The following is a 20,459-nucleotide window of genomic DNA, read 5'->3' as shown; positions in this document are numbered from 1 at the left end:
AAATGACCCTTTTCCTAACGTAAAATTCCCAACAATCGTCAGACGATATTAATAGTTTATGAAGTTCCTTAAACTTACACTTTTTATAACCGTTATAAACTTCATATGTAATAAAGGTATGGATGGTAATTAGTTATGTATCTCGGTATTAAGATAGTTTGTACTGTCTCGTATAACTTTTCAGGTGTGAGTCTAGAGCTCATTAATATTTCTTCTCACGAGGTTTTACATTTTTGAGACTTTCACTAACACGAACTTTCATAACGTGCAAATATTTTCTTTTTTTTATTGTCATTAACCTACATGAAATTATAAAGTGCTCGACTAAAGATAAAAATGAAAACATTCGAAGTTTCTTTCTTGTTCGGTAACCCCAACATAAATTCAGGTTTATTGTTCTTAAACATCTCAGATGCCAACTCTTTACTTAGTGTCATGTTTCTCCTAAATGTGATTTTTACCCTCAAAAACGTGTACTGTGTTTTTGAAATAATTGGGATTATTTTGCAATCAACTTTTTCATTTCCGGAAATTTCATATTTAGCGATTTCGTTTAAAAATAAGTTTACTGAGCAACTACTGCAGGAAAATAGTTTTTAACTCCCCCCAAGGTGGATGCCATCAGCCGTCACTAGTTCACATTTGGCACTGCCTTTTACCCTTGAAGTAATGGCTAAGATAAAAGAACAAAATAGACATCGGAATTTTAAAATCCAGTACAACAGTTCAAGTCGACACTCCTGCCACCTGATTTTTCTTAGAGCCATTATCAACAATAGGACTGCGTATATGAGGAATCAGGTAATGTTTAAAAATTGAATATCATTATGGCTGTATTTCAAAATAATATATATGTGATATAATCGATACCTAAACAATTTTCTTGTAAACGATTTTTTGCCTATCGGAGAGATTTTAGGTTGCGAAATATGGCTAATGATATCACACGAACAGTCGTATTGGGAAAATATTCCATTTTATATATTTTGCCACTTTAAAGCCCTGCTTATAAAGATAAAAAATAATATCCGGTTTATTTTTAAATATCGAAGTTGTTTTCACGTCTCTTTGGACTCAAACCTCTCAATTGCAAGCCTTTTTTACCTGTGACTATATTTAATCTGTTACCTCATTTATCTTAGTTACCTTGTTATTTTATTTCCTATATGGATTATTCTCAGAATCAGATATGTTTTCTGAATTTTAGATACGAGTGGGAGTGATTCACAGCTATTTTAGAGTACAGCTGTGGAAGATGTATTTTTTGTGTTCTCTTCGTTATTATGCGGTTTTTAGGATCACTCAGCTATATTGGTTTTTAAATATTCGGAACAGGATGCTTTTATCGTAATAGAACACGACCATTTTTTATTTTTTATCTGGTTACCACTATAAATGAGAAAAGTCACAAATGTCCCTCCAAACATAAAAATCCCAACAATCTTTCATACGACATTAACACAGTTCATTCACTTTTCCATCATCCTGCATTTTTGTAGTTGTCATGCCCTCTATATCTACGGAGATAAGGAATAAAGTTATGAATGATAATTATACACTGCTCAAAATTATTAGTACTGGGGATCAATTTCCTGATAATATTTTTATAGCAAACATATGTTCAAAATCATTTTGTAATGAGAATCAGTCACAAATGAGACTTTCAGTGGGATATGACCACCGAGTTTCCAAAGATTGGATGAAAAATTTATCTCTGAAAAAGATGAGCACCAAAATGATAATCAGGAAACACATTTTACTGACAATGAGTTTAACTCGACTTCAAATCAACATTAATGATGGGTGAGTCTCACTCTTGACAACGCTTACGCATGGTCAGAATAGTGTTCCAGATCACATTATTGTCAATGTTCATCCACTCGTCGTGGAGAGCAACAATTAAGTCCTGCACATTGGAAACGGGGGGCTGACGGTTCCTAACTGTCACCGATTATACTCCAAATGTTTTCAATCAGATTTAAGTCCGCCGACAAAGCTGGCCACTCTTTACGCTCGATATTGTGTTCCTAAAGAAATATGGAGACGAGTCTGGCTCGGTGGGGACGGGCTTTATCTTCCATTAGGATAAAACTAGCAATGATACGTTTTGCCATTAGGAAGACATGAGGCTCCAGAATATTGTCCCGATAATTCTGGGCGTTCATGTTACCCTGGACAATATGGAGGTCTGTACGATGATTGGTGGAGACTCCTGCCCAGTCCATTACTGATCCTCGCCCCCATCGGTCACGTTCCACGACAAAGTGAGGGTTGTAACGTTGTCGTACACCTCTCCAGACCCGAATACGACCATCTGGGTGATCAACACTGAAGCGGCTTTCATCCTTGAACAATACATGTGCCCACTGGTTCACAGTCCAACGTAGGTGTTGTCTAGCCCACGAGAGACGAGCTCTGCGCACAGTGTTTGGTCTCCTGGAGTGTAGGCCGACTTCGTGGAGCCTGTTATGGTCTGGTCACTAAAGGGGCTATCACACGGGAGACTCGTGGACGTCCAAACTGGCCGTGGACGTCCAAACTTGCCCCCGTGGGAGGGTCTTGGACGTCCACGGGAGGAAGGCCGCCTGACCCATTCGTGGACGTCCACGGTGACCGTGGACGTCCACGACTTGGTGGTCTCCTTCTTCTCTATGGAGTTTACAAGTTGCGTGTGTCCTCTGCTATCTCGAACTCTGTAGTCAGTTGAGGTGATATATTATGATTAAAAACCGTCAGTAAACTTTGTACTTTTAATATTTCTGTTTGTCATAGAAACTTTTCATATATACCAAAATGTGGTAAATATGATGGAATGTCGATTGATTGTTTCCAAGAGAGGCCCGCGCACGTTCGAAAGGCATGCTCGGGAAGAAAGCACTACGGTGCATATTTCTATACTGGCTGCTTTCTTCACTCTCATCCACAATGCCCTCCTTCTCCCCCTCCTTTGTCTTCTTGCAGAGGCTTCTTCCCCATCCTGCAGGGTTAGGACTGCAGCACCCATTGCAAAAGTCACAATCTGGTTCATGTCCATTGTTGTTGCTGATAAACACGTCGTCTGCTAGGGAGTTGTAAGTGACCTCCCAGTCGCGTGGGGTGAACTCGATAAAGAAGAAGGTGGCCGTCGACGTCCACCGTGTGATAGGGTATGGACGTCCAAGCTCAGTTTGGACGTCCGTTTTGTGTATCCTGGTAGCGATGCCACACGTTCGGGATACACCCCTGCTCACACTCATTAGCTGAACCTGTCGCTTCTTCTGGCCATTCTCGAGCATCGTGCATGCTCTGGCACACTGAATCTCATTCAGGTGTATTCTCACACCATGAATGATCGACAGAAAGCAAACCAACAGGGTTAGAATTATCAAAGACGTTTCAAAAGAAAACAATCGCCTGCAAATGACTGTGAACTTGCACTTTTGACCTGACTTGGGAGAGCTACTTTTTGAGTTATGATCATTGAAGCATGACAAACAAAACATAACAAAATGAACACGATACACTCATGAATAGAAATTATCATGATTGAGATAATTACCAAAACATCATTGAATATTATTATATAACGGTATATTATATAACAGTATTGCGTTATTGTTCATACTTTCTCGTATGAATTTCTGTGATAATTCAGAACTCATTAATATTCCTTCTCGAGGTTTTACATTTTTGAGAATTTTACCTAAAGAAATGTGGCTTATGGTGTAACACGAACCTTCGGAAGGTGCAAATATTCATTTATCTTTATTTACATTCAATCACTAAGCTAGACGTAATTTTAAAGTGCTTCTACTGGACATAGAAAAAGAATACTAATTCAGTTTCTATTCTTACTGTGTCCCCTACGTAAACTCAAATGTTTTCTTAAACAACTCACATGCCAACTCTTAACTTCTCAATCGAATTCCTGTTATATATTTCCAAAAGAGAAATATTTTTCTTTTCACAATCAGGAATAAGTTCTGCGTTATGAAAATTATTGGGAGTGTTTCCCGATCAAATTTGGGTACATTTGAGGAAGTTCCATGATTTGCTATTTCGTCCAAAGATACGTTTATACAGCAATCACTCCAGTAAAATAGTTTTGAACTACCCCAAACTGGGTGCTATCAGCAGTTTCTGGTTCACAAATGGCACTACCTTTTATCGGTGAAGTAATGGCTAAGATGAATAAAAAAAAAAAAAAATCGTCGGAAATTTAAAATCTATTTGATCTCAACACGAGAGACACAAGAGTTCAGGTAGACGCTCCTGAAACCTGATTATTCTTAGACCCATTATGAACAACACAACTGGGTATATGAGGAACCAAGTAATGTTTATAAATGGAATACCTGATTACAGGTATTTACAATTTCTTAAGATGTATCTGACAATTGATACCTAAATGATGTTCTTGTAAACGATTTATTGCCTGTCGGAGTGATTTTAGGTTGGTAAATATGGATAATATCACACAAACTCATACTGTGAAAATATTCCATTCTTTATATTGGATCAGGAGACCCATGTCACTTTAAAGCCCTGCTTATAAAGATAAAAATAATATCGTTTATTTTTAAAATTTGAAGTTGTGTTCACGACTCTGATCAAACAGAATACTTTTGGCTTTAACTCCTCAACTGCCCCTTTTTTTTTTTTTTTTTTTTTAATACTTTTGAATCGATTTCATCCTACGTGTTACCTCATTTATCCTTATTACTGATTTTTGTTTTCCGGTGAACTTCTCACACCCTCAGATATGTTTTCTGAATTTTAGATACGATTGGGAGTTTCAGAGCTGACAGAGTACATATGTGGAAAATGTTGCTTTTTGTGTTTTCGGCCGTTATTATACGGTTTTAACGATCACAGGAATAATATTTTTGAAGTATTCCTATGGAGGATGCTTTTACCGTAACAAAAAAACTTTATTTCTTTTTTATCTGATCACTACAAATGAGAAAAATCATAAATTACACCCTGACGTAAAGAGCCCAACAATCCAGTACGTTAGGACAATTCAATCAGTTTTCCTTCATCCTTCATTTTTGTAGCTCTCATGCACTATATGTCTACGGAGATAAGGAATAAAGTTATGAATGGTAATCATATATCTGTATTGCGATGGTGTTCATATTTTCTTGAATTAATTTTTAGGTGAAAGTCCAGAGCTAATTAACATTTACTTATTACTGGGTTTTACATTTTTGAGAATTTTACCTAAGGAAATGTGGCTTACATTGTAATACGAACATTCATTATGTACAAATATTTGATTTTTTTTTTTGTCACTAACATAGACACTAATTTTAAAGTGCTTCTACTGCAAATAAAGAATACTCATTCGAAGTCTCTCTTGTTACAGTGACCCTCACAAAAACCAAAACCTATTCTTCTAAAACACCTCAGATGCCAACTCTTTACTTGTCAATCAGTTTCTTGTTTTATGTTTCCTAAATTTGATTTTTATTTTTTCCATTCTCTGAAATGTGTTATTTTGAAAATAATGATGAGTTTATCGGAACAATTTTGAGCATAATTGAGGAAGCTCCGTATTTTGCCATTTCGTCCAAAAATGTCTATACAGCAATCACTGCAATAATAAATATTTGAACAAACCCCAAAGCCGTAACTAGTTTTTAATTGCTACTTTTATTAGTAAAGAATTGACAAAAAGAAATTAAAATACGAAAACAATAAACTCATCGGAATTTTAAAATCCAAATAATCTCCAAACGGCAGACGCATCAGTTCAGGTCGATGCTCCTACAAACTGATTTTTCTTATATCAATTATAAACTCAAGAACTGCATGTATAAGGAACCAAGCAACGTTGATCAATTGAATATCTCATTACGGCTTCGTTTTTGCTTTTTCCTAAAAATATATGTTTGATAATCGATATCTAGACAATTTCCTTGTAAACGATTTATTGCCTATCGGAATGATTTTAGGTCGGTAAATATTATCCATATTTACCGACCTAAAATCATTCCGATCATTCATCTGGGTAAATAATCCATTTCTTAAATTTGGACAGAAAGCTATACATCTTTGCTTGTAAGAAAAATAATATCCGTTTTATCTCTTAATTTCCAAGTTGTCTTCATCTCTGATCAAACAAAACTCTTAGAGCTTTAACCCCTACTCTACCAGCTTTGTTAATCTATGAATGGATTTCATCCTACGTGTTACCTCATTTTTCCTTGTTACTAATCTTTTTCCAATGTGAATTTTTTTCACCCTCAGATGTTTTCTTAATTTTAGATACGATTGGAATCGTTTCAAAGCTAATTTTGAGTAAAATTGTGGAAGTGACCTTTTTGGTGTTTATTCCCTCAAAAATGTTTTATCACAAGTATAATAGCTCTGAAGTATTCCTAAAACTGATTCACATAGAGTAGCAAAAATTGACCAGTTGTATCATCAGAAGTAACCACTATAAATGAAAAACGTCACAATTGACACTGTTCCTAAAGTAAAATTCCCATCAATCTTTAGACGATATTAATACAGTTTATGAAGTGTTCAACTTACATTTTTTATAGCCGTCATGCACTGTAAGTCTAAGGACATAAGGAATAAAGATATGAATGGTAATTAATTATATATCTCGGTATTGCGTTAGTGTTTATCTTTTCTCTTGTAAATTTTCGCATGAGAATCCAGAGCTCATTAATATTCCTTCTGACGAGGTTTAACTTTTCTGAGTACCTAACACGAACCCTCATAACCTAAATATATATACATTTTTTTTATTGTCATTAACCAACATGAAATTTTAAAGTTCTCGACTGGTTAAAAAAAAGAAAACATTCGGTTTCTCGCTTTTTCGGTAAACCCAACATAAATTCAATTTTATTGTTCTTCAACACCTCAGATGTCAGCTCTCTTTATTTGTCAATCGACTTATTGTCATATGTCTCCTAAATGTCATATTCTTTTACACAGAGACGTATTATATATTTTTGAAAACTGGGATTATTTTGCAGTCAATTCTGAGTACATTTTCGAAAACTGCATATTTAGCGATTTCGTTTAAAAATAAGTTTACTGAGCAACTACTGCAGCAAAATAGTTTTTAACTCCCCCCAAAGTGGATGCCATCAGCCGTAACTAGTTCACAATTGGCACTGCCTTTTACGCTTGAAGTAATGACTAAGATAAAAGAACAAAATAAACTCATCGGAATTTTAAAATCCAGTACAACACGAGACACAACAGTTCAAGTCGACACTCCTGCCACCTGATTTTTCTTAGAGCCATTATCAACAATAGGACAGCGTATATGAGGAACCAGGTAATGTTTATAAATTGAATATCTCATTATGGCTGTATTTCAATTTTCATAATAATATATATCTGATAATCGATACTTAAACAATTTTCTTGTAAACGAAATTTGGCCTATCGGAGAGATTTTAGGTTGCTAAATATGGCTAATGATATCACACGAACAGTCGTACTGGAAAAATATTCCATTTCATATATTTTGCCACTTTAAAGCCCTGTTTATAAAGATAAAAATAATATCCGTTTTATTTCTAAATATCGAAGTTGTTTTCACGTCTCACCAAACAAAACTGGTCTCAAACCTCTCAATTGTCAGCCTTTTTTACATGTCACTATTTAATCCGATATCTTACTTCATTTATACTAGTTACCTTGTTTTTTTATTTCCTATGTGGATTTTTCTCATAATCAGATATGTTTTCTTAATTTTAGATACGAGTGGGAGTGATTCACAGCTATTTTAGAGTACAGCTGTGGAAAATGTATTTTTTGTGTTCTCTGCGTGACTATGCAATTTTCAGGATCACCCAGTTATTATAGTTTTGAAATATTCGTTAACAGGAGGCTTTAACCGTAACAAAACCATTTTTTTTTTTTTTTATCTGAAGTAACCACTATAAATGAGAAAAGTCACAAATGACCTTCCTAAATTAAAAATCCCAGCAATTTTTCAGACGACAATACAGTTCATTGTTTTCTTTCATCCTGCATATTTGTAGTTGTCATGATTCCAAATCCACTCAGTTGACTAACCTTAACCTTACCCTTAGCACCGAAATTACCATTTTTGGTGATTTTTAGCATACATAATGTTGAATGGTTATTGCATTCTGCCAGGACTGACCACGCTGGTCTAGAGTGCGAGCTGTTTGCAAAATCGTTTAATCTCACCCAACTGGTAAAGCAACCAACCAGAATACCTGATAATCCTGACCATAATGCCCATCTCTTGGATTATTCTTGACAAATAATCCAGATCAATACAGGATAGAGGTACTGTCACCACTTGGATCCTCTGACCACAATCTCATCAAAGCCTCAACAATTAGTTAACCCTCCCACACCCCCTTCTGACTCTGTCAGGGTGACCCGATGGCACTTTGATAGGGCAAACTGGGATGGATTTAGAAATTATCTTGCTGGCATTTCATGGCAGTATTTCTTCTCTAGTGATCCCAATTCTATCCAGTCCCACATTTGCAACTTAATACTAGCTGGTAAGGATTTATTCATACCAAGTCAACAGTTCACTAAAAGATCGAACTCTCCAAAATGGATTGATGGCAACTGTGCCAGAGCAACATCCCAAATAACTATTACTTAAAATCAAAAACATCTGAATCACTCTCCCAATTTAAAATTGCTAGAAATCATGCAAAAGCTGTAATAAATCTAGCTAAATGAAACTTTCTTCAAAAGCAATCATCAAAACTATTTAACAACCCTAATGAAAAAAGAATATTCTGTTCAACTCTTAATTCTTTCAATAATAACTTTAACAAGTCATCATCCATTCCTCCACTGAAATCTCCAGCTGACAACATTACAAATGACCCGCGTGGGAAAGTGGATAACTTTGCCAGTACATTTGCCAGAAACGCTACCAATGACGATACCAGCCTGAATGTCTCTACTAAAACTTGACACTCTCGAAATTGCCCCACAGACAAGATACGAAAAATCCATCCTAGACAATTTACCTACCAACAAAGCTCCAGGCCCAGATGGAATTCCGCCAATTGTTTTGAAAAAGTGTTCCCCTGAACTTGTCTCTGTCCTAGCTAAATTATTCAGACTATGCATACATACTTCTTTATTCCCAAATTCATGGGAAGAAGCCTACAGCCACCCAATTACGAAGAGAGGAAGTTCGTCTGACCTCTCTGATTACAGACCAATAGCTGTCACATCTTCTCTAGGTAAGGTATTTGAAACTTAAATTAATAAGCACATTGTTAAACATCTTGAATCCAACAGCTTAATTAGAGACAGACAATATGGTTTTCGCCATGAAAGATCCACCATTGACACACTCAATCTCTTAAATCATACCATCCATCAATCAATTCAAATACATGGAGAAACTCATGCAGTAGCTCGATATTTTTAAAGCTTTCGACAGAGTATGGCAGAGTTCTCTGCTGTCCAAACTTCCTTGCTATAGAATAACGTCCTTTGTTCCTTTGATTTCTTCATATCTTAGTGTCAGGATAATGAGAGTAAAAGTTGATGATGTATATTCCAATTTCCACTCAATTAACGCCAGCTTGCCGCAGGGATCAGTTCTGGCACCAATCCTATTTCTGATTCAAATTAATGATCTCTAATCTGTCATCCACAATCCCATTCACTCATATGCAGATGACTCTACATAGTTTATTCAAACTCAGAAACCCATTTACAAAGTCTAATATCTCTTACCTCTGAAATAAGTACACCCATCTTCGTAAAACAAGATCTATCTACGATCAGTGAATGGGGATTGTAATGCCTTTAACACTTGTATTCCCACAGTCAAACACAGGACAAAAAACAGATATTACAAACATGAATAGACACACGGAAATAAAACACTTAGGATATTAGAATCTCGCAGGATACTGACAACCACTACGGTTGCCAATACAGAAAGTCTAGTGAACAGGTGTATAGGCAACACGGGCACGCGTGAGAGCGCGGGATGGGGAGTTCACACGGGGGGAGATGGGAAGAATTCACTCACTGTTCTCATCCTTACTCACTAGTCCGTGATTTCACTCGCCCTGCTATTGGACATGCATTTAGTCATCGTATCACTGTAACCTGTTTTCTAGGGCAACGTCACACAATATAATTTCCGTCACTAGTCTTGGGGCAATACCATACTTGACATATATTTACTCGTGTCGTGTGGGCGGCGGGAAGACACGCCGGCGTCTATTTAGCCGGGCTAGGGGCACCGCCAGGGAAAGGCGTGCCGAGAGTGCACGGGACGGCTCGTCAAGGGTTCACGTGGGGAACAGGCCCGTAGTCCCCGGGCTAGGATTAGGGGTGAGGCCCTAAGGGCTGGGGCCAAACAGGTCTACGAGTCTCTGGCTCCTGTTTCGGACAGAGGTGGAGGTCCGTCGCCGTCTCTTGGGCGTGGAGAGGTTGCGCCTGGGAGTCCTGGATAGGGCCCGAGGAGGATGAGGGCTGCGGTCCCCAAAATCAAGGGACGCCGTCAGGTGGGGGCTGCGGCACAGTCTCGTGCTGGGGCCCGACAGGTGAGTTTCCTCTAGGGCCAGGCTTAAGGACCGGAGGCCAGGGGAGGCCGTTAGTCCTCACGGGGTTCCTCTAGCGTTGGGGAGCCGGGCGTCTGTCTCATGCAGAGGCGATCTCCGCACCTCTCTCTGGCCGTAGGGCCCGGCAATAGGCCGTGGCTGTGTGGGGGAGTCAGCACACCTCTGGTCGTCTCTCCAGAGGCCGTGGGCTCGTCTCTTCTGCAGGAGGAGTGAGCGGCAATCGGCCGTCTCAGGGGCAGCACCTCCGGAGCGGCAATCGGCCGTCTCCTGGGGCAGAAGAGATGAGTGGCAATAGGCCGTCTCGGCAGAAACACCTTCAGTGCAATGCTTGGCCGACTGACGAAGGCGGGAGCGGTAATCGGCCGTCTCCAGAGGGGTGCTGACGGAAACTGAAATATCAGTTCCACCCCAGTCTGATTTGGCAGTCCTGCTCCCCGAAGGTAGTGTCCTCCGTCTGCCATGGTGGCGGTGTGATGGCTGAGTGTGATAAGGGCGCACGGCCCGGGCTGGTTTATGCCGTTGTCGTACTGGGTCCCCTAGTGTGGGTGTGGCTACTCCATGGGGTCCTGGTAGGGGTGTCGGTGTGTTTCTGGGGGCACTACACTGTTTCTTTCTCTCTGTGTTTCTGGGGGCACTACGCTGCTCTTCTGTGTTTCTGGGGGCACTATGTTGTGCTTCTCTCACATCATATCCAGGGGCACTGATTTGCAAGATACGCATTTCACCACTCTCCCCTTGGAAAAAGTCACTTCCCCGTGGCTGGAGGTGGTATACGTGAATGCCGTGGGTGGTGTATGCAGGCTGGAGATGCTTTAGTGGGGCTTGCCATGAGGTGGTGTGAAAGTTTTCCTCTTGTTCGGCGTCGCAGGTGAGGAAAAGCGTGGAGTCGGTGAGGGTTGACCGGAGGAGGATAAGCAGATGGTATGGTCCTCTGAGCCGACGATTCTTGCCTGTGGCCGGCGCCCATATGGCTTGCCTGATCTTCATTTTGGTCGGTGTTGTTGCTGGTGTGGTAGGGGGCTGTATGCTGGCTACTGACGGTCCGGGCCGGGTTTTCTGCCATGGTAATGCGGCGTTGAGTGTCTGGGGAGTGTAGGTGGAGGGGTTTTGGGCTTGATGTATCATAACCTTATTACCTTAACCTGTCCTATCACTCTGGTAAGGCCTGTGGACCCTTCAGGGAAACGTCGTCTGTGGCATTTTGGAGACGCGGACTGGGAGGCCCTCAGGCAGTACTTCTTTGATTTTCCCTGGAATGATTATTGCTTCCATGTCGTCTGTGGCATTTTGGAGACACGGACTGGGAGGCCCTCAGGCAGTACTTCTTTGATTTTCCCCGGAATGATTATTGTTTCCATGGCCGGGACCCACCTGAGTGTGCCTTGCGCATTACGGAGGTTATTCTCTCAGGCATGGAAGCATACATTCCTTTCTCATATCCTTGACTAACGCAAGAAAGCCTTGGTTTAATCACGCTTGTTCTAATGCTGTTCGCAACAAGGAGAGGGCCTACAAGAGGTACCGGAGCCAACCCACCCCTGAATCACATCATCTTTACGTTTCTGCCCGGAATCGTGCTAAGTCTGTTCTTCGCTCTACTAAAAATAATTTCATCCATACTAAATGCTCTCCACTCTCCAACTCGAATTCTTCCCGCTCCTTCTGGCACCTTGCGAAAAATCTTTCTAACGACTTTACCTCATCATCCTTCCCTCCTCTTTTCTACGCTGATGGTTCTGTAGCTATTACTTCTACTGATAGAGCAGATCTCTTCGCACAGACTTTCTCCTCCAATTCCACTTTAGACGATTCCGGTGCTGTTCCTCCATCACTTTCCCCCTCTGACTTCCTCATGGCTGACGTTAAAATTTCAACAGTTGATGTATTTTCTGCCATCACTGGCCTCATTACTAACAAGGCATATGGGCCTGATGGGGTCCCTCCTGTTGCTCTCAAGAACTGTGCTTCTGTGCTTACACCCCGCCTAGGCAAACTCTTTCGCCTTTGTCTGTCAACTTGTACGTTTCCTTCTTGCTGGAAGTTTGCTCTCATTCAGCCAGTCCCAAAGAAGGGTGACCACTCCCAACCCTCCAACTATCGTCCAATTGTTTAACGTCCTGAATTTCAAAAGTTTTCGAGTCAATTCTCAATAGAAAAATTTTAAGGCATCTTTCCTATCACAACCATCTTTCTGATCGTCAGTATGGGTTCCGTCAGGGACGCTCCACTGGCGATCTTCTCACCTACCTTTCAGACTCCTAGTCATAATCCTTTCGGGACTTTGGCGAAAGCTTTGCCATTGCACTTGACATCTCAAAGGCTTTCGATCGAGTCTGGCATAAATCTTTAATTTCCAAACTGCCCTCCTACGGTTTCTATCCTTCGGTCTGTGCCTTCATCGCTAGCTTCCTTTCTGGTCGTTCTATAGCCGCTGTTGTAGACGGCGATCGTTCTTCTCCTAGATCTATCAACAGTGGTTTTCCTCAGGGCTCTGTCCTATCATCAACTCTCTTCCTTTTATTCATCAATGATCTAAGCTGTACATCTAACCCTATCCACTCATACGCTGATGACTCCACCCTTCACCTTTCCATTCGGTTCCCACAACGCCCATCTCAACAGTTACTTCAACAAACAAGGGATGAGGCTATGGCACACCTAATGTCTGGCTTGGCTCGTATCTCTGACACGGGTAAAAATAATATGGTTGTTTTTAATGCATCTAAGACTCAGTTCTTACAATTATCAACCCGACAAAATCTTCCACAGGTATATCCACTAATGTTTAATAATATTCAGCTTAATCCGGCATCATCCTTGAACATGCTTGGGGTTTCATTTACTCGGGACTTATCTTTGAAAGATCATATTTCATCTCTTGTAAAATCTGCTTCCAAGAGATTGGGTGTGCTAAGCCGACTCCGTTCTTTCTTTACCCCTGCACAATTATTGACTATACAAGGGTTTTATTCACCCCTGTGTGGAGTACAACTCTCATGTGTGGGGAGGGTCCCCACATACAGCTCTTCTCAATAGGGTGGAGTCAAAGGCTTTTCGTCTCATTAATTCTCCTCCTCTTACTGACTCCCTTCAACCTCTGTCTCTTCGTCACACTATTGCATCTTTATCTCTTCTCTATCGCTACTTTAATGGTCACTGCTCCTCTGAACTGTCTGCTTGCATTCCTCCACCTCTACGACGGGCGCGTAGCACCCGTTCGGCAGCAAACTCTCATCCATTTTCTGTCCAACTCTCTAATGCAAGAGATAACCGTTAGTCCCAGTCTTTCATTTATGCAACAGGTCAGCTCTGGAACTGACTCCCTCTGTCTGTATTTCCTGCTGCCTATGATCTCCAGTCTTTCAAACGCAGTGTGTCCAGGCATCTCAAAATGATCGGATCTTGAGTTTGGCTCTCTCTTGTATTTTGTTTTTCTCTTGGAGGGAACTGTTACTGCAGTCTCATGGCCTTTGGTTCCTTCTTCCTTGCATAAAAAAAAAAATAATGGTGTGAAGTTGGGGGGAGTCAGGAGGTGTAGGGGTATGGATGTATCGGGCGATGGGCGTGAGAGTCGGCCAGAGGGGGTGGTGGTGGTTCTGAGGGTGGGTGCTGGTGGGGAAGTGGGCGTGTGGGGTGGGCGGGGTTGCTTAGCACGGGCTGTTGCGTGTGTTTAGGGCGCGGTGGAGGGTGAGATAGTCGGAGTGGGCGTGCGTAGGTGTGGAGGGGAGAGGTCGGAGGTAGTGGGTTGTCCTGTGGGGGTGGCGGGGTGGGCGGGGCACATGGGCTCAGGTGGAAAGGGTGAGGCTGCGGAGGGAAGGGGTGAGGGTGTGCGAGGGGAGATTGGTGTGGCAGTTGAGATGTCAGGTGAGGTGCAGGGGGTGGTGGTGGCTGGGGAGGCTGATGTGGTTGGGGGGGTGGAGGGGGATGGCGTGGAGGAAACATAGCACTCGTATGTGGAAGTGACAGGCGGTTGTGGAAGTGACAGGCGGTGCAGGAGCAGGGGGACGTTGGGGGTGTGGGGTCGGTAGCGGTGGTGAGGTGGCAGGAGAGGTGGCTTGTAGTGTAGGTGGCAAGGAGGGAGTGCAATCTTGCCGCGCCATCCCGGTGTTTGGTGGTGGGGTGGTTTGGGTGGTGGCAGGGTTCTGTGCTAGTTGTGTGGGGATGGCAGTGGGTGCAAAGCCAGGGGATGGTGCGGCTGTGGAGGTGATGGTGGACGGTGTGCGATGCTGGAACCGTGGTGGCTTGGCAGGGGCTGTGGAGTGGGGTGTGGGAGGTGGTGTGTGTCGCTGGAGACGAGGAAAGGTGGGGTGAGGTGTAGGGGGAAAGGGAGCCAGTGGTGGTGGGGAGATGTGGCCCCGTGGGATTGTCTGAATGTTCAGGGATGGGGCGGTGCAGGTGGTAGCAGGGGGCTTAGCTCGTGAGAGAGTGATGGGTGGTAGGGTGCAGAGTGTGGTGGGCGGCGAGGCATCTGGTGAGGTTATTGGGGATGAGGTGGGGGTCCATGGGGATGGTGAGGTTGATGGTGGGGTAGGGGAGGTGAGCGAGGAAAAAAAGGTGGATGAGGGTGAGAGGGAGGAGGGTGTGATAGTGAATTCGAATGAGTTGACCATGTGGGCGGGGAAAGCGAGTGGTGGTGAAGTGATGGTGGTGGGGTGTGCGGGGTGGTAGGTGGAAGGCAGTAGACAGAGGGAGGTGGTTTTGGGAAGTAGGTTAGGGGAAGATGAGGGAAGGGTCCTAGGAGCCCTGTGAAGAGGGAGGCAGGTTTTGTGTTGCGGGGGTATAGTGGTGTGTGGGGTGGGAAGGATAGAAATAGGGGCAGGAATAGGGGAAGGTAGAACAGAAGAGATAGTGAGAGGAGAGGAAAAGGAAAGATAACGTTCCTCCCTGTCGTAGACTGGGGGAGATGTGAGGTGGCCCCCGCCATTACGGTGGGATCCGGGGGCAGTGGGGGGGCGCTTTTTGTGTTTCCTTTTTTGTATTTTCTTCCCCTGAGGATTAGGGGAATTTGCGTATGGTGGGGAGGTTTGTAAGCGCCCTCGTGTCATTTGGCTGCGCTGGGCAGCTTGTAGCTGCTCACGGATGTCGTCAATCGGGCATCCGTGGCAGCACGGAGAAAATTCCCACTGGTTGATGGTGATGAGGTCAATAGAGAATTGATTTATTTCGCCGATGCGTTGAGGGGTGGCATGGACGGCTAGAAGGCGCCTCATTAAATTGAAATGTTTAGTCAGGTCTCCCGTCGGTTCGTGTATTATGAAATGTTCTTTAATAAAACCAGGGAGAATCCTGAGGAGTGTATGAAACGTGAGTTGTTTCCGGGTTTCTTCATCTGCCTCCGGGTAGGCAGTGGTGACTCGGCGTCTTGCCCGAGTTAGGGTATCATTTAGATTTTTAGACTATCCAGTTGGGACAGTGCCACCACTTTCCCTAATGATGGGGTGATGGCCTGAACAACGAACTCTGTAAAGTTCTGCCAGGTGAGCTCCGGGACGATTTTCGGTGCTATGTTGGCCGCCGCTTTGCCGAATAGTGGGAGTGTGACTGTAATTTTCTGCTGGTCATTCTCAAAGCCAATATCCAGTAAGGGTTTCATTATCGTCAGATATGTGTGTATATCGTACTGGTCAGCGTCAAACCCTGAATAATTGTACGTGCAGATTAGTTGCCATGTTGCCAAATATTTCTCACTAAATCTCTTCTACGCCCGGGTTAAGAACCACCGCTGGCCACCAGTGTAATGCTAGGAGAAAAAGGCCCAACTCTTCGGTCCTAAAACACCTAATGTGTAGCGGGGTCCTCTTTCGTGACCGGAGCTTAGTGCAATGAAAGAGAGGCAGGACACAAAAACTGTAGCCAATAGCCTTTTACACGTGTATTCCCACAGTCAAACGCAGGACAAAATACAGATATTACAAACACGAATAGTGACACGGAAATAAAACCTTAATTAGGATATTAGTATCTCGCAGGATACTGACAACCACTACGGTTGCCAATACAGAAAGTCTAGTGAACAGGTGTACAGGGAAGACGGGCGCACGTGAGAGCGCGGGAGGGGGAGTTCACATGGCGAGGGGGATGGGAAGGACTCTTGACGAGCCGGAACAGAGTTATAGTAATATTGGGAATGGATACGTCTTTCTAATTTGCTCTTAGTATCACTTGATAGAAAAAGGGTTTTGACATTTGATCTATCAATCGTTTATATTACGTTAGTTATGGGGAGGGGATGATGTAGGGAGAGAGGGAATAGCGGGACACTGGATATTCACTGAATTTACGGTAATACAAATGGACGGATATTATTCACACTTTCTATGGTTTTCTGACAGCAAGGGACATATGTATACTTTCACTACAGAGACTTCCTCAGGGGAAAAATTCTTACTGATTTCTTCCGAGGGCGTCACTTATGAGTCAGAGTTCTCGGGATTCACTCACTGTTCTCATCCTTACTCACTCGTCCGTGATTTCCCTCGCCCTGATATTGGACATGCATTTAGTCATTGTATCACTGTAACCTATTTTCTAGGGCAACGTCACACAATATAATTTCCTAGTCTTGGGGCAATATCATTCTTGATATATATTCACTCGTGTCGTGATGGCGGCGGGAAGACACGCCGGCGTCTATTTAGCCGGGCTAGGGGCACCGCATGGGAAAGGAGTGCCGAGACGGCACGGGGCGGCTAGCAGGGGCGTCTTCTCTCGTCCAGGGCTTCACCTGGGGAACAGGCCCATAGTCTCCGGGCTGGCATTAGGGGTGGGGCCCTCAGGGCTGGGGCCAAACGGGTCTACGAGTCTCTGGCTCCTGTTTCAGCCAAAGGTGGAGGTCCGTCGCCGTCTCTTGGGCGTGGAGAGGTTGCGCCTGGGAGTCCTGGATAGGGCCCGAGGAGGCTGAGGGCTGCGGTCCCCAAAATCAAGGGACGCCGTCAGGTGGGGGCTGCGGCACAGTCTCGTGCTGGGGCCCGACAGGTGAGTCTCCTCTAGGGCCAGGCGTAAGGACCGTAGGCCAGGGGAGGCCGTTAGTCCTCTCGAGGTCCCTCTAGCGCTGGGGAGCCGGGCGTCTGTCTCACGCAGGGGCGATCTCGGCACCTATGTCTGGCCGTAGGGCCCGGCAATAGGCCGTGGCTGTGTGGGGGAGTTAGCACACCTCTGGTCGTCTCTCCAGAGGCCGTGGGCTCGTCTCTTCTGCAGGAGGGGGGAGTGGCAATCGGCCGTCTCAGGGCCAGCACCTCCGGAGTTGCAATCGGCCGTCTCCTTCGGCAGGAGGAGTGAGCGGCAATCGGCCGTCTCCTGGGGCAGAAGAGATGAGTGGCAATAGGCCGTCTCGGCAGAAACACCTTCAGTTGCAATGCTTGGCCGACTGACGAAGGCGGGAGCGGTAATCGGCCGTCTCCAGAGGGGTGCTGACGGAATCTGAAATATCAGTTCCTCCCCAGTCTGATTTGGCAGTCCTGCTCCCCAAAGGTAGTGTCCTCCGTCTGCCATGGTGGCGGTGTGATGGCTGAGTGTGATAAGGGCGCACGGCCCCGGCTGGTTTATGCCGTTGTCGTACTGGGTCCCCTAGTGTGGGTGTGGCTACTCCATGGGTTCCTGGTAGGGGTGTCGGTGTGTTTCTGGGGGCACTACACTGTTTCTTTCTCTCTGTGTTTCTGGGGGCACTACACTGTTTCTTTCTCTCTGTGTTTCTGGGGGCACTACGCTGCTCTCCTGTGTTTCTGGGGGCACTACGCTGCACTCCTGTGTTTCTGGGGGCACTATGTTGTTCTTCTCTCACATCATCTCCAGGGGCACTGATATGCAAGCCAAGCATTTCACCACTCTCCCCTTGGAAAAAGTCACTTCCCCGTGGCTGGAGTTGGTATACGTGAGTGCCGTGGGTGGTGTATGCAGGCTGGAGATTCTTTAGTAGGGCTTGCCATGCGGTGGTGTGAAAGTTTTCCTCTTGTTTGGCGTCGCAGTTGAGGAATATCGTGGAGTCGGTGAGGGTTGACCGGAGGAGGGTAAGCAGATGGTATGGTCCTCTGAGCCGACGATTCTTGCCTGTGGCCGGCGCCCATATGGCTTGTCTGATCTTCATTTTGGTCGGTGTTGTTGCTGGTGTGGTAGGGGGCTGTGTGCTGGCTACTAACGGTCCGGGCCGGGTTTTGTGCCATGGTAATACAGCGTTGAGTCTCTGGGAAATGTAGGTGGAGGGGTTTTGGGCTTGATGTATCATAACCTTATTACCTTAACCTGTCCTATCACTCTGGTACGGCCTGTGGACCCTGCAGGGAAACGTCGTCTGTGGCATTTTGGAGACGCGGACTGGGAGGCCCTCAGGCAGTACTTCTTTGATTTTCCCCGGAATGATTATTGCTTCCATGGCCGGGACCCACCTGAGTGTGCCTTGCGCATTATGGAGGATATTCTCTCGGGCATGGAAGCATACATTCCTTTCTCATATCCTTTGACCAACGCAAGAAAGCCTTGGTTTAATCACGCTTGTTCTAATGCTGTCCGCAACAAGGAGAGGGCCTACAAAAGGTACCGGAGCCAACCCAACCCTGAATCACATCATCTTTACGTTTCTGCCCGGAATCGTGCTAAGTCTGTTCTTCGCTCTACTAAAAATAATTTCATCCATACTAAATGCTCTCCACTCTCCAACTCGAATTCTTCCCGCTCCTTCTGGCACCTTGCCAAAAATCTTTCTAACATCTTTACCTCATCATCCTTCCCTCCTCTTTTCTATGCTGATGGTTCTGTAGCTATTTCTTCTACTGATAGAGCAGATCTCTTCGCACAGACTTTCTCCTCCAATTCCACTTTAGACGATTCCGGTGCTGTTCCTCCATCACTTCCCCCCTCTGCCTTCCTCATGGCTGACGTTAAAATTTCATCAGTTGATGTATTTTCTGCCATCACTGGCCTCAGTACTAACAAGGCATATGGGCCTGATGGGGTCCCTCCTGTTGTTCTCAAGAACTGTGATTCTGTGCTAACACCCCGCCTAGGCAAACTCTTTCGCCTTTGTCTGTCAACTTATACGTTTCCTTCTTGCTGGAAGTTTGCTCTCATTCAGCCAGTCCCAAAGAAGGGTGACCACTCCCAACCCTCCAACTATCGTCCAATTGTTTAACGTCCTGTATTTCAAAAGTTTTCGAGTCAATTCTCAATAGAAAAATTTTAAGGCATCTCTCCTATCACAACCTTCTTTCTGATCGTCAGTATGGGTTCCGTCAGGGACGCTCCACTGGTGATCTTCTCACCTACCTTTCAGACTCCTAGTCATCCTCCTTTTGGGACTTTGCACTTGACATCTCAAAGGCTTTCGATCGAGTCTGGCATAAATCTTTAATTGTGGTAGGTCTCCATATTATAATTGCAAATCATACTAGATAGATAGATAAATAGATAGATAGAGAGACAGATAGAAGCAGGAAGTCAAATGATGAGAAGGTGTTGTGTTTGCAAGAAGCGGCAGTCTTCATCCCACAACGAGTAAATCACAAGAAAAAAGGACCAAGAATACATCAAGAAAGAAAGAAAACAAACAAACAAACGAAGAGTGAGAGACGATTCACAACTCATAACCACCAGACCTCACCCTCCTCTCTCTGCTACATCCACCAAACCCCCAACGCTTACGCAGGTGTGAAGAGGTCAATGCACGCAGCAAAACACCAAGTCCATATTTACAACTCATCTTACTCACTCGTCTTCACTCAAGTTACTCATCGCTACTCATTCACTCACCACAGCTACCAGTGTGGGAAGCCGACGTCACCATGTGCTGAGACGACAACACGCCAATCAACCCGCGAAGGACGACGCTATCACCACGTGCAACACCACTCACACCATTCTCACCACGGTAAAAATTAGTAAGTTACATAGTTACTTCATTTATACAATACACAGTGATAGACAATAAGCTTC

The sequence above is a fragment of the Coenobita brevimanus genome, chromosome 9 (genome assembly GCF_032717465.1).
Source record: "Coenobita brevimanus isolate Jiangsu-jjx chromosome 9, ASM3271746v2, whole genome shotgun sequence".
Taxonomy (NCBI): domain Eukaryota; kingdom Metazoa; phylum Arthropoda; class Malacostraca; order Decapoda; family Coenobitidae; genus Coenobita; species Coenobita brevimanus.
Note: the sequence above shows the minus strand (reverse complement) of the source record.